The following is a 21,425-nucleotide window of genomic DNA, read 5'->3' on the forward strand; positions in this document are numbered from 1 at the left end:
AAAATCAAAGAATTGCAATGGGAAGTTTTACCGCATCCCCTGTACTCACCGGATATTGTTCCCTCCGATCTTTTCAGATCTCTGGAACATTATTTAAGAAATAAAACATTCTGTAGAAGATGTTAGGAAGCACCTCGAGTCATATTTTGCTTGACGAACCCTGGATTTCTATAAAAGGGGGATTGAAAATTTGCAGGAAAGCTGGCAAACTGTCCTTGATAATGACGGAGATTATATAATAAATTAAGAAATAAAAACTTGAACTTACTACAAAGTTTGTTTTAGATTTCAAAATAATTGATTACTTATGTGTGCCCCTAATATTAACGCTGAACCTACTGGTGGCTCGGTATTATTCCTAAACAAAAAAGATTGACAGGAAGAATAGCTTACCCATCGGTTGGCTTGGCTCTTCTGTGAATCCTGCGCTATGCAAATCGCATTTGCGTTCGAAATATTCTCGAAAGCCAGTCAACTATTTCGCCTATCTCTCGTCTATCTCCCTCGGTAACCTCGCAGCAGACGTTGCAATCTTTACAACTGGAAAATTGAGGCTGTCTATCGCGGAGGCCCGAGCGCCGCGCCGGTTGCAGTTATTTGCTAAATTGTGGCTGCAATCGGATCGCGCAGTAAACCGTCGACTTTAAGTGTCGTTTCCCGTGATACTGGACAGCGTATCGCATTGTAGTAGCTCGAGCGTGCTTTCTTGCGCTGCGCTGGCATCGAAGTCGCTCAAAGAGCGGCCGCGAAAGTCGGCCTTCTGCTCGCGCAAGGTCTCTTAGAATCTCCCTGGGGCTCTAAACCGTTGCACTGCGTGTATCGTAAAGATACCGAACCATCAACGTTCCAACATTTCAGGGGATCAATAAAAAATTACGTTGATGTGCTGTTATACAGGTTAACACGATAAAATCTGTCTGCAGGCTATTATCTAATATTTTGTTGTTTCATTTGTCGCTTCGTCCAAGGTATACTTCTATGGTTGCATTGAAGATTTTTCGTGTTGTTCGACTAATTGGTTTATGGATATTAAATGTTGTTGTATGATCACTGTTAAACTAGACCTTTCGTATTTTCTAAACGCACCTTTTCGCTGTCGTAGCTTCGAAGAAAATTATTGACGATGCTAGGAAAAAATTGGGTACATTCTCCAAATGATAGTTGATAAACCTGCTAAGTTAGAAATTGCAGTACTCATTACTTTTCTCTTAAAAAATTTCCAAACAGTACCTCATGATAAGGATTATCAATCTAGGCAGGTATCTCAAACTGGTTTTAGACGCCCTCATTCATGTTCTTGTAACTTCGAAGAAAATTATTGGCGATGTTTGAACAAAATTGAGTACATTCTCCAAATGGTACTCGATAAACCTGCCAAGTTCGGAATTGCAATAGCCACTACTTCTCTCTGAAAAAATTTCCAAATAGTACCTTACGATAAGAATTATCAATCTAGGCAGGTCTACTGTTTTTAGACGCCCTCACTCATGTTGCTATAACTTCGAAGAAAATAATTATTTTTGCTTGAAAAAAATTGAGTACATTCTTGACATGTTACTGAATAAGTCCACAAAGTTTGAAATTACGATACGCAGTAGCTCTCTTTTAAAAAATTCCGAAAGGTTCCCGTGCGAGCCTGTATCATCGAATGGCAACATCAGGCTTATATTCCCGCAACTATCGCGATGTCTTATGGTTTCCTCGAGCAGTGCATAACTCGTGGAAGCAGAATGGTCGCGCGTGCCTTTAAAGGCCACGGTCGGCCGGATTTTTCCTTTCGGAAAGAGCGCTGTGCGACACGGTGCCGGACAAAAAGCCAATAAATCACTCTCTCCGGCGGACGGACGGAAGCTCTTACAAATCGTTTCATTTTTTCCGGTGTGCTGCCCGGTGGACAGCTGGCAGAATAATCGACTAGAGTCCTCCGAATCGAACAGAGTCTGTCTAAACGCGAGGCGCCGCCTTTGAGGGGCATTCCACCGAATTTTTAGGGCGCGGTAATTTATCTGACGGACGGACAATCGGGACCGTTTGCTCGACGAGAGAGGCTGGACTGTCGCAACTGGACTTGTTCGCCTCGGAGAGGATATCTCGGACAGGTCGCGCGGAAATAGGAAAGGAGGGAAAGAATACGCGCGAGTTCAATGCTTAATGCGATAATCGACGCTCGCAAACGGCGACGTCCAACACCTGTCGCAGCCGCCGCCGCCGCCGCCGCGGAAAGCTTACAACGCGGCCCGGGACGAGTCCGGTACAGTTACGTCGACCAAGTCCCACATCCTTCGAGGTCACCTACTCTCCGGAGCCGATACCACTTATCAAAATTAGCGTCGCTCTGCCCTGGATTGCTGTCCACCGGGCTCCCGGTCGTTTTGGATTGGGCAACGGCCCATGAAGTTACTCAATTCGCGCGTGTCCGGGTCACAAATCCACTGCGAAGTGTTCCTTAAACACTTCATTCGCGAACCATTTAGGACTGGATTCCTTCAAACATTTACAGAACATAAATGTACGAGGATCAGTGCATAATAAGTCCATCCTCTGACTTTAATTACCGGGGGGGGGGGGGGTATTAACTGTAGAAATTAATTCGTGGCCCTCGCGATTAATCATTTGTAACTCTGTTTCATATTTATTTTCCAGAACCGAAGGGGATTATTTTTGAGACTTGAATATGTTTTGATTTGTAAAAGAACGATGAACTTATGAAGCCGAGGACACGAATTAATTTGTACACCTAATAACTCTGGACCTGAGTGCTACAGATGTGAATTGTTAATTATTCTGTAACAAAATCAATTCGAAGAGTAACGTAAGTTTTGATTTGTAAAAGAACGACGAATTTGTGAAGCCGAGGACACGAATTAATTTTTACACTTAATAACTCTGGACCTGAGTCCTACAGGTGTTAACTGTTAATTATTCTGTACCAAAATCAATTTGAAAAGTAAGGTAAGTTTTTATTTGTAAAAGAACGACGAATTTGTGAAGCCGAGGACACGAATTAATTTGTGCACCTAATAACTCTGGACCTGAGTCCTACAGATGTGAATTGTTAATTATTCTGTACCAAAATCAATTTGAAGAGTAACGTAGGTATTTATTTGTAAAAGAATGACGAATTTGTGAAGCCGAGGACACGAATTAATTTGTGCACCTAATAACTCTGGACCTGAGTCCTACAGATGTTAACTGTTAATTATTCTGTACCAAAATCAATTTGAAAAGTAAGGTAAGGTGAGGAAAATTGTGTTTACTCTAACCTAAGCGTTCAATAATGAAGAGGGGTAGAAAATACCAGGGATGAATTCTGTTATCAACATAGTCAGGCTTGCATAGTAGCCTGGCTCGCACCTACCCGAGACTTTGTTCGATGAGAAATGTTTTTAATCGAAGGAAGAAGCTAAGTAATCGGTAGTCGGGGAGTTACCGGAGAAAATCATTCTCAAAGATCATTGTGGAGGATGAGATAGCCAGCGCGGCGGCTGCAACGGGAGGTGCTTAATCGCGTCGTTAAGAGCAGTGTCAATTAAGAGAAATTTATATATGTACAGTCGGCCGTGAAAGTCTACACTTCCTCTCAAATATCCGAAACGGAAATGAACGGCATCCTGCAGCGATCGATTACTTTGTTAGTTGAAATGGGATTCCGAGAAGGGCGTCGACGTTTCTGACTCTGTTTATTAGAAAATATAAACAAATCGAAAAGCATTTTCTCCGGAAAGAAAGCTCCATTTTTCACAGTCTTCTTACCCCCTGACAAGCTACTGTTCAAAATTAGCAAAATTAGCGTTCACTGTCCTAAGTAGCTAAAATTCGGCGATTAGACTTTTGCAGCCGACTGTACGCAATTCGTCGGGACCCAGCGAGCCAAGCACAGGTACATCGATTTATCTCGAATCCGATCGTTCGATACCGTTGGGAGGGTGACACCTTCCGTAACGAGGTGCGTCGCGCAATAAAACGAACAAAAGGGAACGCGATTTTTCTAGAAACAAAATGACAAATCGATGATGATCACGGTATATCGCGTTTAGACCGCTTCCCCCCGTGGCAGATACTTTTCTTCCCGTTTTAATTAATTCCCGCGATCCACACCTGGCACGGTCGATAAAAAAAAAGAGTTTAATCGATGATACCGGAAATCGGTTGCGCCACGATCGAAGGACGTTACGGCGCGTCCATTGAAATCGAAAGAAACCTCTGTCGAATCGGATTTTCGAGCATGACGATCCTCCGTCGATAATTTCGCTGACGTCTGCCGTGGCCAATCGATCGGATCGACAAAACCTTCGAACATCCGAGTCGAAGAATCTTTCATCCGAAGAGGACACCTCGAAGAGGCGATTCTTCGTGTCGGTGATGGATTTTGGGAACGAGTAACGGACGGGGCCGTTGGATTCCTGTTTGCGTGGGAAAGAAAGAACCATTTCTAGGTCCTACGCAATTACGTTCTTCATTTTATGATCCTCAGAAAGCAGTTCTACATTCATTAGGGAAGCACGTAGAATTTTTGAACCTTTAACTGCAAAACCAAATATTTCTTTCAACTTAAAATATTTTCACGGTATATGATTTTTTCCTTTTATGCATACAGAGCTGAAATTTTTAATGGCGCCTCAGAGTCGCCATTCGAGGCGAGTAAGCCTGCTAAGGGTTAATATTATGTGGACGATTGTGGAGTACAATTTTGAATGCAAAGCTTCATTCTTCGTGAGAAAATTATAAAACTGTCGTAAAGACAGTGTCAAATATTTAGCAAAAAGTATATGTACTTCTATAGTAAATGTTATGTACAGACTAAGAACGTTTGGTACTTTTCTGTCGGAGAGGGTTGCTCAAATGAGCGTCGTATTTGGAAGACTCTAGTGCAGCCATTTTGCATGAAAAGAGGAAAAGAAAAATACGAAAATATTCCTTAAGACTTGCACAACACACGGCATATCCCAAAAATGTTGTCACCTTTATTCTTTTACGGGATAAAAATTGCAGAAGATTGTACGAACTTAAAACATATGGAATACCTAACCTCAAAAATTCCATAAAATCAAAATAAGTTGTTTAACACTAGGTTCACGGGACGCGTCAAAATGACACGTTCTAATATCTTTAATTTACGATTATTGAGATTATAAAGATGCATTCATGAGGAATTATTCAACAAATTTATTTCTTTGGGTATACGTTATTTTTAAAACGGCTAAAAATTTAGATAGACACATTCTCGTTATTTTTTATAAATTAATGTAAAATAGTCACTTTTAGTGCTCCGTAAACCTAGTGTTAATGAAATAAAAATTGAAAAAAAGAACTAAATCTATGATATCGAGTAGTCCTTCAACTTTCTTGAACCTTACAGATCCTAATCAAATTTGGTACAATGAATATACTAACGTAAAAATTCATTTCAGAACCTGGACAACTAATTCCCACATACGTGTGACATGGCAGTAAACGTGTTAACAGATCCGTACAATGCTCAACACGAACGTTGTCCGAGATAGTTACAATTGAGTCAGGAGACAATCGATTTCTGAAAATCAGAGGGATGGAAAATGGACGCTAAACAGCCATAAGCGGGGTTTTCGAGCGTCTCGCGGGGATGGGTGTCCCGTTGGCGGTCCGGGAGGTTAATCGAAACGGCAACTTCGATCGTTTATTGAAGCGGAGGCCGCGGGAGACCCGTGAAACCTGTTTCGATTACGCTTGTCCGCGTCGAGTTTTCAATTGAGCCCGCAATCGAGGCGCGTGTAATCCTCGGCGTCGCCGTCCCCTATCGCGCGGAATCGTCGTAAAACAATCGGAGCTTATTAAACGGGCCGGGTAATTGATATCTTCGAAAGGATGCGTGCTCGCGGCGGCCGCGAGTCGCCCCGAGGCGTCCCGAGTCGCGTTACGACCGCGTTTATGGCGTCATAGATATTCACCGGGCAAACTGCAACAAAGAGAGGATCTCCGTTCCTCCGGCAACAGGCACACTCGCAATTCCGCCCAACGATCCGCCCGTTTTCCGTCGGACCCTACACTCGTTAAGAGCAATTCGCGAACTATAAAACGACGACAACCCCCGGCAATTACCCCGGGCCCCGGTGCCGTATGTCGATTTAACGCGGCTTCGCCAATTTTTTTAAACAGCACCATCACCCGCACCGATCACAATCTTTCCGAGTGTGTTTAACAATCCTTAGAGGATGTAATGCAATTTATTTCTGCTGCTTGAAATAGCTAGTATTCTCGCTGTGGCAAGCGCGAGCTTGCAACTACGAGGTTGGACAATAAGAGGATTTTCGGAATTTTTTCAGACGAAGCTGGTGCGAGCATCGATGTTAAACTTTGTGGGTGGATTTAGTAATCTTTAGGGAATGTAACAATAATGTTTCGTTTAGGTACAGCAATTTTATACGAAGATATAGTGATTCAATCAGGCCGCTGTTAGAATAATGTATATTTTTACATATGGTAAAGAATGCGCTATTTGAGAATTTTTTCAGAAGAAGCTAGTGCGAGCATCGATGTTAAACTTTGTGGATGGATTTAGCAATCTTTAGGGAATATAACAACATTTTTTTGGTTTAGGTACAGCAATTTTATACGAAGATATAGTGATTCAATCAGGCCGCTGTTAGAATCATGTATATTTTCACATATGGTAAAGAATGCGCTATTTGGGAATTTTTTCAGAAGAAGCTGGTGCGAGCATTAATGTTAAACTTTGTGGGAGGATTTAGCAATCTTTAGGAAATATATCAACATTTTTTTCGTTTACCTACAGCAATTTTATACGAAGTTATAGTGATTCAATCAGGCCGCTGTTACAATAAAATATAGTTTCACATATGGTAAAGAATGCCCTATTTGGGAATTTTTTCAGAAGTAACTAGTGCGAGCATCGATGTTAAACTTTGTGGGTGTATTTAACAATCTTTAGGGAATGTAACAATAATGTTTTGTTCAGGTACAGCAATTTTATACGGAGTTATAGTGATTCAATCAGGCCGCTGTTACAATAAAATATAGTTTCACATATGGTAAAGAATGCCCTATTTGGGAATTTTTTCAGAAGGAGCTAGTGCGAGCATCGATGTTAAACTTTGTGGGTGGATTTAGCAATCTTTAGGGAATATAACAATAATGTTTCGTTCAGGTACAGCAATTTTATACGGAGTTATAGTGATTCAATCAGACCGCTGTTACAATAAAATATAGTTTCACGTATGGTAAAGAATGCCCTGTTTGGGAATTTTTTCTAACAACACCAATACGCGTAGCGATACAAAACTTTGTGAATAGATTTTGCAAACCTGAGAGAACATAACAAATTTTTTTCTTGAAAAAATTGTGATCCCGTCTGAATTTATAGTGACCGAACCGGACGCCTTTACGATCAGATGTATTTTCACGATTGGAGAACACTTTTTGCGAATTTTTCCAAAAGAAACTCAGAATCCTAAAAATGTCATACTACGTCAGTATATTAACCGATCCTCAGAGAATATAATAAAATTTGTCTCCTACCGAAATAACGATTTTTAAACAATCTGCACTGTTCTTCATTTCATCGGTGCAATTATTCACTCTCACTCTAGAGATTTCGGAAGCGTTCAACGAATAATTAATTATCTAAACGACCAATTTGCCGATGGATAAAATTCGATCGATCAACGCTATGCCAGATCAAAGTGGAATCGTCTCGCGACGAACCGTCTGGTGAGCACCGTTCGAAACCGTAGCCGAGGCATTCGCGATTAACGAGCGATCGTTAATCAGCGACGATCCGGTCGCGGATTGTCTTTTTCCGCTCGCGGTTCGGCCGCGAGACGGTGTTCCTTCTCGTCGGGTGCGTATGTGGGTGTAGATTCGCGTCGGATGGCTGCGGCGCGAGGCGGTCCGGCTATCAGGGGAGTGGCAACGCAAGGCGAAAGGGGATGGTAGGGATCATAAATCCGCATAATTGACAGGTCCCGCAGAAAATGTTCGTGCTCCATAGATGCTCGAGCAGATAGCTCGGCTAATAACGCCGAGCAGGATATACGGACATATATAATGGCCTTTGGAAAAATCCCGCGTCGACTTATACCGTATAAAATACAAAATCGTACGACCGGCTTTTCGTCCCCGACGCCCTTTGCTCACTCGCCGACTCTGCCATTTTCACCGCAAATCCTACATTCTCTCTCCATCTTCTAATTATTCCTTTTTTAAAATCTGTCCCAAAAAAATGTTACCTAAAACTGTGATAACTGCGAGGAGAATGTTTATTTCGGCTGAAGAAAAATTGCGTATATTCCTCAAATGTTAATCAATATATGCACAAACTTTAGGATTAAAATATGCAGCAGTTTTCCTCGAAAAAATTCGCGCAGTTAACTAATTTGGCACTGGATTCACGGGACCGGTCAAAATGACGGATTCTAATATTTTCAAATTGCGAATATTGATTTCTTTGGGTATATATTATTTAAAAAATGGCTGCATACTTTGACAGATACAGTCATGTTATTTTTATAAAGTAACGTAAAATAGTAATTTTTAGTGCTCCGTTAACCTAGTGTTGAATGATTGGCAAATCGGTCTTACTATTACCGCTGTAACCTCGACGACAATGATCATTACCGCTTGAGAAAAATTGAGTACATTCTTCGACTATTAGTTAACAAGCACGAAAAGTTTGAAGGCGCAGGTCTCGGTATTTTTCTCTGGGAAAATTGGCAGGCAGCGTGAAGCCAGGGAGAAACCTACATTTCATGAACACCGTCTTCAATTACCGCGTAGTTGGAAGAGACAGTGAAAATGGGAGAAGAATACCCGTTTGGGAAGATGTTCCCAGAGCCGTGGTTTGTCGGAAGGATCACAAAGCGGCCGTCTATATCGCGTCTGCCTAGCTGAACCTCTAGCAACCGAATAATTAGCCGATCGTCGAGGCGATACGGTGCTGATCCAATTACGCGCGAGCGGGTCCGCCCGTTGCTTGCCGGGAGCCGCGAGTAACGCTCGCGTGTTCGATTTCGGCCCTTACGGGGAGCGGCTCGTAAGAAGCGGAATCGAGTGGAGCCGAGCGGAATGGAGCGGACACCGTGCGGCGCGACAGTGGCTGAAAATTATCGTCGATACCAGCACGCCTCGCTCCGAGGAATCGAGCCGAGCCGAGCCGAGCGGAGCCGAGCGGAGAGAGCAGGATTCGCGGAGCCGGCGCGGTAATTTAATTTCAGATCGAAGATCTGAACCCCCGGAGGAAACGGAGTGAGGCTCTCGGTTAGGCTGCTGGCCAGAAAGAACCCTCGCAAAATTATGTACCTGTCCATTAGCCGGACACTTAACTCGGCCCTCTGTGCACACGCATAATTTTCCACGCAGCTCGCGCTCCGACGCCCTCCTCTTCTACGTTCCGCCTCGCTCCGACTCGTTCTGCCCCTTGCGGTTACCCAACTAAGAGCCTAATAATTTAATTCAGGATCGGGTATAAACCCGTCCTGGGGAATAGCGTGCGGTGCTTTTCAGCGGAATACGCTCCGATCCGCGGCTACAACAGGCCCCAGGCACCGTACCCGACGCCGGATGCTAGCTGTTAGGCTACTAGCCCGGAATACTGTCCTACAGATTGCTATGCAAAGAGACCTACCCCCTCGGTATCTGCTGTCACGATTCTCTTTCCAAGATCCTTGAAATTATACAGGATCTTTTGGACTTTTACCTCGATTCTCGTCAACCACTCGCCGTTTTGTTCATTTGTCGACTGTGTACGGGCACCGAAGTGAATTTTTATTTGCTTCACAGAACCGTGAGAGTTGTGTACGTAGGCATAAATAATTATTTGGTACAGCACTATTATATGAGCGACGTTGTTAATGACACTAGTGATATGCGAGCATTTGATCCTTTTGACAATGGGCTGCACATAAGCCGGCATAATTCTGTTATGGATGGATATTTTTGATTGAAAAAATTTGTGTAGTTACTTCAATAGCGTGGCAAAATAACTGTGAAATTTGAAACCAGTTGGTAAGAAACTATGGGTTACTATAAATTCCAAACAATTCCCTACATTCTCTTGTTTCAACATGAAACGTCGTGTTTTAAATGAATTGATCCTCTTGACGATGGGTTTTCTTTGAAAAAATTTCCAAATTGTACCTCGTGATAAGGATTTCAATCTAGGAATTGCAGTACTCATGACTTCTCTTTTAAAAAATTTCCAAATAGTACCGTATGATAAGGATTTCAATCTAGGGAGGTCTGTTTTTAGACGCCCTCACTCATGTTGTTATAACTTCGAAGAAAATGATTATTGTTGCTTGAAAAAAATGGAGTACATTCTCCAAATGTTAGTTGATAAACCTGCTAATTTCAGAATTGCAGTACTCATGACTTCTTTTTAAAAAAATTTCCAAATAATACCTCATGATAAGGATTTCAATCTAGGGAGGTCTGCTTTTAGACGCCCTCACTTATGTTGTTATCACTTAAAAGAAAATGGTTATTATTGCTTGAAAAAAATTGAGTACATTCTCCAGATGACAGTTGATAAACCTGCTAAGTTCGGAATTGCAGTACTCATGACTTCTTTTTGAAAAAATTTCCAAATAGTACCTCATGATAAGGATTATCAATCTAGGCAGGTCTACTGTTTTTAGACGTCCCCCCCCCCCCTTTTTGTTATAACTTCGAGGAAAATGGTTATTCTTGCTTGAAAAAAATTGAGTACATTCTCCAAATGATAGTTGATAAACCTGCTAAGTTCGGAATTGCAAGACTCATTACTTCTCTTTGAAAAAATTTGCAAAATAGTACCTCATGATAAGGATTATCAATCTAGGCAGGTCTACTGTTTTTAGACGCCCTCACTCATGTTGTTGTAACTTCGAAGAAAATGGTTATTCTTGCTTGAAAAAAATTGAGTACATTCTCCAAATGTTAGTTGATAAACCTGCTAAGTTCAGAATTGCAGTACTCATTACTTCTCTTTGAAAAAATTTGCAAATAGTACCTCATGATAAGGATTATCAATCTAAGCAGGTGTACTGTTTTTAGACGCCCTCACTCATGTTGTTATAACTTCGACAAAAATCATTATTGTTGCTTGAAAAAAATTGTGTACATTCTTGATCTGTTATTTAATAAGTACACAAAATTTCAAATTACGATATGCAGTATCTCTCATACAGAATTTTTTTCACTTTTACTCGATTCTGGCTTGCGCCAACCACTCGCAGTGTTGTTCATTTATTGACAATGTACAGGCACAGAAGTAAATTTTTATTAGCTTCACAGAGCCGTGAGAGTAGTGTAGATAGTCATAAATATTTATTTAATACTGCACAATTATATGTGATACTCCTTATGCAAATGACACTAGGCCGTGTAATATGCGAGCACTTGATCCTTCTAACAATGGCCTGCACATACGCCGTCATAATTCCGCTATGGATAGATATTTTTTATTGAAAAAATTTCCGTAGTTACTTCAACAGCGTGGCACAATAGCTATAAAATTTGAAACGAGTCGGTTCGACAAATCGGTTACAACAAATTCCAAGAAATTCCCTACGTTCTCTTGTCCGATATGAAATGTGAAATGAATTGACCCTCTCGACTTGATGGGTTTTCACACCGTCCGTTATAACGCCTCTGCGAACAGCTTTTTACAACTGAGAAAATTCACATAACATCTGCAATAGTGTAGTAAAGTAACCGTAACATCTCAGAACGATTGGTCCGCCCCGTCGCAGTAAATTCTGAAAGATTGCCTCATATTCGACGACTCGCGTCGGACTTCCCACAAGCGTTATCTCTATGCGACCCGGTTAATAAACTCTGCTCGTTCCGCAGGTGTTTCCGCGATATTTTTCCGCGATCCTGGCGAATAATCGAGCACTATGCACACCGGGTCCTTGGCCCCCGAGTCCTCGGTTCTTTTAAACGGAGGCGGATATACCGGAGCCATAACGTTCCATCGGTTATCACCGCGTGGAACGCGTATTAAGGAAATCGTTCCGCCGACTCGTGCAGATGTAGCTCGGGAGCTTTTATTTGTTTATTTTTCCGCTTTTTTCAGCGCGAGCATTACGTTTCGCAGAACCTAGCCCGTTCATTAAATAGTTACCGATGCTTCTGATCTCTTCCTTCTCTCTCTCTGTCTCTGTGCGTTCTCCTGGAGGCGCTCGCGTGTTCGATCTTGCTCCGGCGAAACGCACTCGAGTATATGTGCGCGAAGAGAGGAGAGCATTCGATAATAATGGGCGAGACCCGTTAATCCCAGGGGATTAAGGAAGTCTCTACCGAGATCGTCTGTTATAAAACACAGAGTCCAGAGGATCTCTGCGAGCTCTTCGCCGGCTGTTTATGCCTTTCAGGATTAGCTTCAGCTCGTCGAAGATATGATGCTTCGAGGAAAGCTATCGCCGGTGTACTTAGACCGTCTCCCTGGCCCGCTGATGGTTCCGGAACGGCGCGGAATCCAAGCGACGCAGAAACTGCACCTGGCTGCAGTCTTCTGTCCGATTTTTAACCCTTCGCGCTCGAATCTATTTTAACCCTTTGAACTCGAATCTGTTTTAACCCTTTGCACTCCTATTTCGAGGCTGAGGCCACATTTAACAGGTGTTTACAAAATTTCGGAGTGCAAAGGGTTAACTCCAAAAGAAAACGTTTCTGCCGACCTAGAACATTTCGCTGCTATATATATACAGGGTGTCCCACATGAATGGGAACACCTAAATATCTTTCGTATTTACAGTCCTATCAGAAAACTTCAGAGGACAAATTGACACTATCTGGACAGGAATTGTCTGTCATTGCATAAATGAGGATGGTCAACATTTCGAACATTTGTTATGATATGTGAAGGTCAACCCGACGTAAACAACGCGCAATCTTTGCTGAAACACGTAAGTTTTAAACTTCCACACTTCATCCGCTTCGACATGATTATTCTTGCTCAAGGTCATTTCAAGGTCAAAAAGGTGGTATCCACTGAATTCAGTTTTTTATTGTCTATCATGCTATCGTAAAAAAAATATACTATTCCATTTGGAAAAACATCGGTGACCTTGAAATTTCATTAAAAAACACGACATAAAAAATCTTTTTCTTCATCATTGTATTGCCTCCTGCAATATACTTTATCCTCTGAAGTTTTCTGATAGGACTGTATATATATATATAATATCAATTTATATCAGACGTTGGGATTGTCAGAATAATTAAACCAAATTAGTGTCTCTGTAAAATTTAATGTTTTTATTTTCAGTTAACGCTAATTGCTATATACAGTATTTACACACACCCTACCTGTAAAATTTAAAGAAACGACAATTAAGGTCAATTATTCGTCTCTCCTTCACAGCTCTGCTTCAGTTGCCTATATTGTTTGTCCCAATTAATTATCTTTATGTAACTTTTATCCTAGCACTGGCTCTCTCTCATAATTCTTCTATCTATATGTCTCTCTCTATCTCCCTCTACCTAGCTGTCGATTACTCTCATCGATGTCGATTAATTTAATACTCGACGAGCGAATTAATTTAATACAATACTTAAGCGCGCTAAATTTAAAGAGAGTATATTCTCTTTACATATATATTTTTCGTGTTACACATACGAGAATGGTGCAATTTACTAGTACAATAATCTTTAGTAACTTGTTAGATACAAACAGATTTAATAATGTAAAAAATATTTTGAACAATGATACAACAATTTTTAGTGTTGCCTCACCGTTCGAGCGCTGAGGGTTACCTCAGTATGCAGCTGGCAATCGAATTGTTAAAGCAGCTTGATTCACACTAGAAGTGCCGAGCGGAACCCGTGACTGATATACATTGCTTTGTAATGATCGCAAGATTCATTAAGATTTTTATTGTAGTATTTACTCGCATAAAGAAGTTCGTTTTCCAGTGGAAATGTGTTTGCGGTATGAATTCTTGTAAAAGGAGGAATCAGAAGCGAATCATTACGATCCATCCGGTAGTTCTGGTAGAACGTACTTTGCTCGGTAAATAATAAAAAAAAATTCAACTTAATTTGTACGCCTCATAAGTATAGAGTAAAGAGCACGGCAATAATTGATTACGGGATGTGTACACGAGCTAGCATGGTTATAATGTTTAAGCACGTTCAATGGCACACCAGTGCTCGTAAACGTCATACAAAATCAACACGGAACCACATAAAACAACTTATTTAACAAGAATAGGAAGGAGGAGTTCATCACTACAGCGATTCCTATCACATTCTCACACCTCGTGGATCCTGATCGAATTTACCTTACTACAGAATGATTTCTCTGTATATGTCGCCGAGACCTCGGTGATGTACGTCGCGGAATTATCCCCACTACAAGGTACACCCCGTAATGGATCCCGGATCTCGAGAGGTCTCGGTAAACACAACATGTCTCCTACACGATACTTGACGTTACAAGACCCGTGTCGTTGACATATATCGAGAATTCGCTTTATATTGTACTAGTTTCCAAGAAGTTTGGTACGAAAAGAAATTGTATAATTTCGTATTAAAGTCGAGAGAGGGAGAAAACAGAATCGAGTAACGAAAAGTGAACAAAACAATTAAAAACTTAATAAGAAATTGAGTGAAGAAGATTGAAAGAGACGAGCAAACTAATGAATTCATTTGTTCCATGAATCCTCGGTAAAGGAACAAATTATTATTTCAGTTTCCGGTTGCGCTCGGAGGTTCCCTTTGATAAGATAGGACGCCGCGATTAGGCTACCTCGGCTCCGCCGTTCGCTTGATGGAATAAAGTCGCGGGCTGAGCGGCGGCCAGCAATTTTCTCTCGGCTGATAGCTAACCAATTTCCGCCGCGGTCTCTCTCTCTCTCTCTCTCTCTCTCTCTCTCTCTCTCTTTTTCTCGCTCGGGAATTAAGTTTGTTACAGGCGAGTTAGGCTCGATCGTCGAGGGGCCACGGTTAGGTCCGTGGACACCTGACTCTTGGCCCCTGGTCCGGGGCTACCCGACACGTCGACACGCGGCGCTCGTTTAGCTCGAGCCTTCGGATTAATCTCCGATAATTTATGAGCCTCCTCTCGACGACCTTCCGGTACAGCCGGCCATTAACGTGGACGAACATCGGGAACAAGCAGGCTCGAACAAGAGGAACAAGTCATACCTTCTGCGAGGACATTGAGCCTGAGACCGAGGATCTGCGAGCTTCGTCAATTTCCATTAGGCTAGTAAAGTGGTTCTCCCAGAAAAATCCGTGGACGAGTCAATTTAGAAAGAGAGAACGGTAGGAATACATCCTTTCCAATTTTTGTACCTTAAATATGTACTTGAAAAATGCAACGATTCAGTTAAATTATACAGCGCGAGTCCGAAGAAACACAACACCTAAATATCCTAAATATCCAGAGCGCCTAATGAATTCGTTATTTTGTCAGCTACAACGTTACGTTAACGAAGATATATCATTCCATTTGAAAAAACATCGATGATCTTGAAATCTCATAAAAATGACCTTGGAAATTTGTTTCCCTTACACCGTTACGTGTGGCCCTTCAAACAGTGTCACTTTGTCCTAAGAAGTTTTTTTGTACAACGAAAAGTAACGGAGATATTTGGGTGTTCTGTTTCTTCGGACTCACCCTGTATTTAGTATTTTATTTGTACTTAATATTCATCTCTAGACCGTTGATCTTCATGCGAAGTAAAAATTTCCTGACCTCGGGAAGCAAAGAATACGTAGAAGTGTATTTCAACCCTTAACACTCATGATTAGACTGCAGATCTTTATGCAAAATTTTCTGCAGTTGTTATAAACACCTGTGGATTTTATGTATTTGTCGCAAAAATGGGTGAGCACAATTTCGGACAGTGCAAAGACTAAAAGAATTGAAGGATATTAATAAAGCCACTAAAAAGAGAAATAAATTGCAGTTAGTCCCTACGTCTCGCTATCAACGCAAACAATTTTTATTTCGCACGAATATTTGCAATATTTTAGTTCTAGAATACAGGGGCCATTTACGAATATTTTCGTTCGTTTAACAATTTCACTGGGTCGAAATAAATATATTGATGGTGCTCAATTCTTTAAATCTTTACACTGTCAACTCGCAGCAACTCATTTTTGTCATAAATACTTAAAATCCATTGTATATTGATATCGATGCTTTAACACTAGAACTGCCGAACCAATTAAAATGACTGGTGGTTGATTTCTTCTTTCACTGTTACTGAAACTATATATATATATATATATATATATATATATATATATATATATATATATCTCTTCTTTGGAGTACAAGTTACCATAAAAATCGTATGAAACCTGAGAAAATTCAATCTTGCTGTTATCATAAAGGGATAAATCTAAGTCACGTTTAGGTCTCGGTAGTTCTAGTGTTGACGAACAAGATTGATTTAAGGAAACTTTGTGACCGTTTAACGTCACCGTAAAAGAATCCTCTATTCCGTGCACAGCAGCCTTCTGGATTCCACAAATTTATTTTGTCGCTTTTCCGTTCAATGGAGTCGCGAACCAGAGAAAAAAATCCCGGAAAGGATATCGGTCGCCGAAAAAGAAGGATCGAGCCCCGATGCACTAAGTCACCGTGGAATTCCGTCGATTTTTAGCTGAGTTTCGTCGTCGTTGCTGTCGGAGGCGCGAAGTTAATGTCAGTTCTTCGGCCTCTTCTTCTGCGATCTTGTTTCCTCGCAACAGCCGCCGCCGCCGGGCTCGTGTCTCGAGGATCGCGTGATATCAGCTCGGTTTCTTCCGCTTCTTTTACTGTTAGCTCATCGAGTCCCATCGGCAAGAGGATACGCGCAATTGCTCCCCGATTTGCCACTTTAACGTCCGCTCGCAGCTACCGATGCTGTTGACTCTCCGCGCGAAATTAATCGCCGTTCTCAGCTCCGGCCATTTTCCTGACGCGACGTTCTGTCTCGCCGCATTCAAATGCTAGTGAAATTTGTGACATTTATCATGAAATTCCCAGCTGAAACACTCACGCTTCACAGCTGATTCGTTCATTTTACGCAGTAATTCCTATTGCAAGTTCACAGGTGTCTCGTTAAACTGATCTTCTTTGTAACTGGACTGCGGATTTTACGCGTTTGTAGTGAAACTGACTAGGTGAAATTTATTGCAGGAGATGGACTAAAAGAAGGAAGGAATTTCTGACCGGCTCTTGTTCGTTGTTATCGGTACAGACAATTTCTTTGAATGAATGAATCGGTACAGAAATTTCTTTGAATGCTTGCGACGTCGTTCGAATAGGTTATATTATAGATTGCTGATTTATGTGCGAAATAAATAAATCAGCAGCCTATAATACAACCTATTCCGCGCTACATTCATTTGTTTCGTAGCTGTTCGAACGACGTCGCAAGCATTCAAAGAAATTTTGAGAATTTTAGGTGGTTCGCTGTCCTACGGTGTGTTCGTGTAATTTTATCATTCAATGGAGTACCTCCATTCGTTCAAAATATCTAAACAGACATGCAGCGTCCATTCACTCTACACGATTTTACACCTGGAGATCGAAAATCGCGATTATTTTCGCACCGAGCCAACGGCAGTCGCTTCGATCGTCGCAGCTGATCGATCGGCATACGCAGGCGTTCGTGATCCGTCGATCTACACGGCGCTGTTTTCATTCTAAAACTAGATTTTTCTTCCGTCTCAGAACATTTTCATTTTATCCATACGAAACTGATCCGATTACCACATATAACATTGAAATGTTTAGTAATCTATTGAATACAAATTTTGTAATGCAACAAATATTGTGTAATATTTTTTTGTAATTTCTTTGAAACAATGCCACAAACATTTCTAGTGGTGCTTCAGAGTCACCAGTCGAGTGCAAAGGGTCAATGTTGGTCTATCGGTGGTATTACCTGCAAAAATGAATAACAAAGCGAAAGAAATACACTGCAAGATGGCGGAACGTTATCGAATAGAATAAGCGATGATTTCGTTCGCTTCGATTTAACGTAGTAGAAATTACCTGAAAATATTAACGCATAACTCCTACCGTTCGAGGGCTATAAGAATATCGGCACATTATTTCCAACAGAGTGAAATTATCAGAAAAAATGGAAATTTCTATTCAGCTCCTGTTCATTACAATTGACGCAGTAAAATTTCATCTTCGAACACTTTACAACATGCAGGGCGAAGAACGTGTTCCCGTCAGAGGCTGAAGAGAAAATTGTTCCGATCTAAAGGATATTCAATCAGCTACAAGACGTGTACGTTTTCTACGTTGAGACGAGCTCCATAAAAATAAACTGTTCAAAAGGTCTGTTTAACACTAGGTTTACGGGGCACCAAAAATGACTATTTTACATTACTTTATAAAAATAACATGAATGTACCTATCAAAGTTTGTAGCCATTTTTTTAAATAATATGTACCCGAAGAAATCAATTGGTTAAATAATCACTCATGGATGTATTCTTACAATCTCAATATTCGCAATTTAAAAATATTAGAATCCGTCATTTTACCGGATCCTGTAAATCTAGTGTTAAAAGGTTCCACCGACTCGAGATAGAACGTGGATAGAACATTATTCTGACCAATGGGGCACTCGATCAAAATTACGCGAATCACCGCGAATTTAATACGTTCTACGAACTGCTCTATAAAAATTGATCGCGTAAAAAGTCAACTTCGATCGTTCACTCGGGAGAAACTTATCTCGCAAGATGAACTTCGAGTCCGTAAAAATCGACGCGAGTAAAAAGTGAAGTCCGATCGTTCGCTTATGAGGAACGACCTCTTCTCGCGAGCTGAACTTCGGGTTCGGTCCATCTGGCTCCTCGCGTGGTTGGTTCGCGATACCGTGCAACTCTTCGGATCGAGAACGTGTTCTGGTCGGAAGCTGGATCGCGGAGGGCAGTCGACGTGGCCCTTTATCGGGACCGCAAAAAACGTGTCGGCGGAATGGGTCCGTGTTCCCCGGGCACGGCAATATCTCTCGGCCTGGTAGGTGGTACCAATTGCAGCCGGCGTAGAGCCTAATCGCGGCCCCGGTCGGTCTTGGTCGACAAAACGATCAGCAAGGACCTATCCTGCGGAGCCATCTCTGCGAGACCCGAGCAGAGAGAGAGAGAGAGAGAGAGAGAGAGAGAGAGAGAAAGAGAGAAGGGATTCTCTCCCTCTCTCGAACGTTGTTATGTGGAACGGCGTCGATATATACAGTTAGCTCGACACCATCGAGCACATCCTTGCGGATTCTGAACAAGGACAAGAACGGATCTTCGCTTTATTATGGTCTATTAACGAAACGAGAATAAATCGAGGGAACGCCGGCGCATTTTCCCTGCATACGAGCCAGGCTAGGCTTAATAGCATGTTGCGTGCAACGGTAAGACGTCTACATTCGCGGAGAAGAATTCGCTTGTTGCGCGGTGTCGCTCCGCCATTTTTCTCGAGCCGCTCGACGAGAACCGTCGCGTCGCGTCGCGTCGTCGGCAAACCGGCAAAATAAAAGGGAAGAGACTGCAAACTATTCGGGATAAATGCGACCGGAGAATAAACAACCAGAAACCGCGGAAGTTTTATGGTTCGTTTGATAACTTTATAGACGACGACGCCGCCGCCATGAGGACGTAAAACTTATTGTTGGTTGTTAGGGATTTTCAATGATCTGGTCCGGAACGCTTGCGAGTTTTATTGTCGGGTGATTGATTGCAGGGAATGCAGTTTGTCCTTTTCCAACCGGCGTCATTTTTCTAGCTTGTTAGGCGGAGCGAGCTCCTGCCAAGTAGCTTCACGCAATTAACCCCTTGTCTTGCCATGAAGATTCTGAACGGAGTCTAATAAGTATCCATGTTATTAGTTTCCTTTGACACGTTGACTGCCATGTCACCCATATGTGGGTGACGGAATTGTTTGTCCAGGTTTTGAAATAAATTTTTACGTTGATATATTAATTCTACTAAATTTGATTAGGATCTGTAAAATGCAAGTACATTTTATTATTTTCAATTTTTATTTCACTAAACAACTTACTTCGATTTTATGGGATTTTTGAGGTTTCTAGTTTGGCAGTGAAAGTGTTAAACCGAAATAAAATTCTATTTTTGGCGTTCTTAATTTAAAGCTATCGAGGAACATACAGGCGTACAGTAGAGATAAATTTTCTCCTATATTTTAAAGCGAAATTATGAATTACAATAAAGTTCTAATCACTGAAAATAAATCGCAGTGCGAGACGCTGAAATTGTTGAACGGGTCAAAATTACTCGCTGTAGATTTTTTAATTTATCGGTGGTGATACGGTAAAGTTACTTTTGCTGGTGAACATACTCATTCACTGGTGCATGCATTGCAATGATAGTTGCAGTTCATTTTTCTTTTACGTTAGAACAACTGTTCCTCTGTTATTTGAGTTATCTTAGTTGATTAACACTGGAACTACCGGATGAGTCAAAATGACTTGCTTCTAATTTTCTTGTAGATTTTTCTTTTAGAAATATCGAAATTAAAAATAGGTTTCCATGAGGAAATTTTTTAATAAACTTCCCTATCGAAATAAATATTTAAACAAAACTGGTAGCAAATCTGAAGAAATGCAATTTTGTTGTTATTATGAGGCAATGTATGCCAGTTGCGTCTAGTGCTTGGTAGTTCTAGTGTTAACTCTGTTATTTAAATATTGAAGTGAATGCAAAGGAAATTGTAAAGGAAAAGAAATCCATGTGATTCTAATCATTGTAACCGTGAAGAAAATTTCACGGCGAGGTTATGAACTCGAACGATGAAGTAGAGGAAAAATCGTGAAGGGCACCGTGGTGAAAATTAGGTTTCCAAACAGGTCGAAGAATCGTGTCACCCACGTACAACCGACCTGATAATGAACGCGTTGATTAATATGCGAAAGCAGTGCAGTGTCTAATGTGAAGCTTGTCGACAGTCGCGGTGTGTTTATTAATTTATTTTAGTAGGTGATGCCGTCCATTTTGTCAAGTTATATAGAGTGTAACAGTATTCATGTTACCAGCAGCCGGAAGAATAGTGGTTTTACGTGAAAAATTAAACCAAAGACATGGCGGAAAATCGAAAATGGAGCTCGGAGATTTATCGAACCCGCGGCAGTGGATAAGGCAAGTCATGGTCAGACACAGACAATTTCATGCTTGTACGCTGTTCAGGTCAATTTGACCGAATCATGCAGGCCTGTGCTTTCAATTACAATTTTCCTCGACGAAATACATTATAAATTATAACTCAATATCAACAGTCTGTACTTGGCGTCGTCAATTCTACCGGCGAGAGTTCGGTTTTTTAATTCTCAAAGCGTCGTAGATTACCTAATTTCCAGAGCAGTGCACAAGAGTTAATCGAAAATTCAATTCCTCGATTTATTTTATGTCAAAGAAACAATTTGCAAAATATTGGAAATTCGGGGCATTATATTATACTAATTATACTAATAGTCGGGGTATGGC

The sequence above is a fragment of the Halictus rubicundus genome, chromosome 12 (assembly GCF_050948215.1).
Source record: "Halictus rubicundus isolate RS-2024b chromosome 12, iyHalRubi1_principal, whole genome shotgun sequence".
NCBI lineage: Eukaryota > Metazoa > Arthropoda > Insecta > Hymenoptera > Halictidae > Halictus > Halictus rubicundus.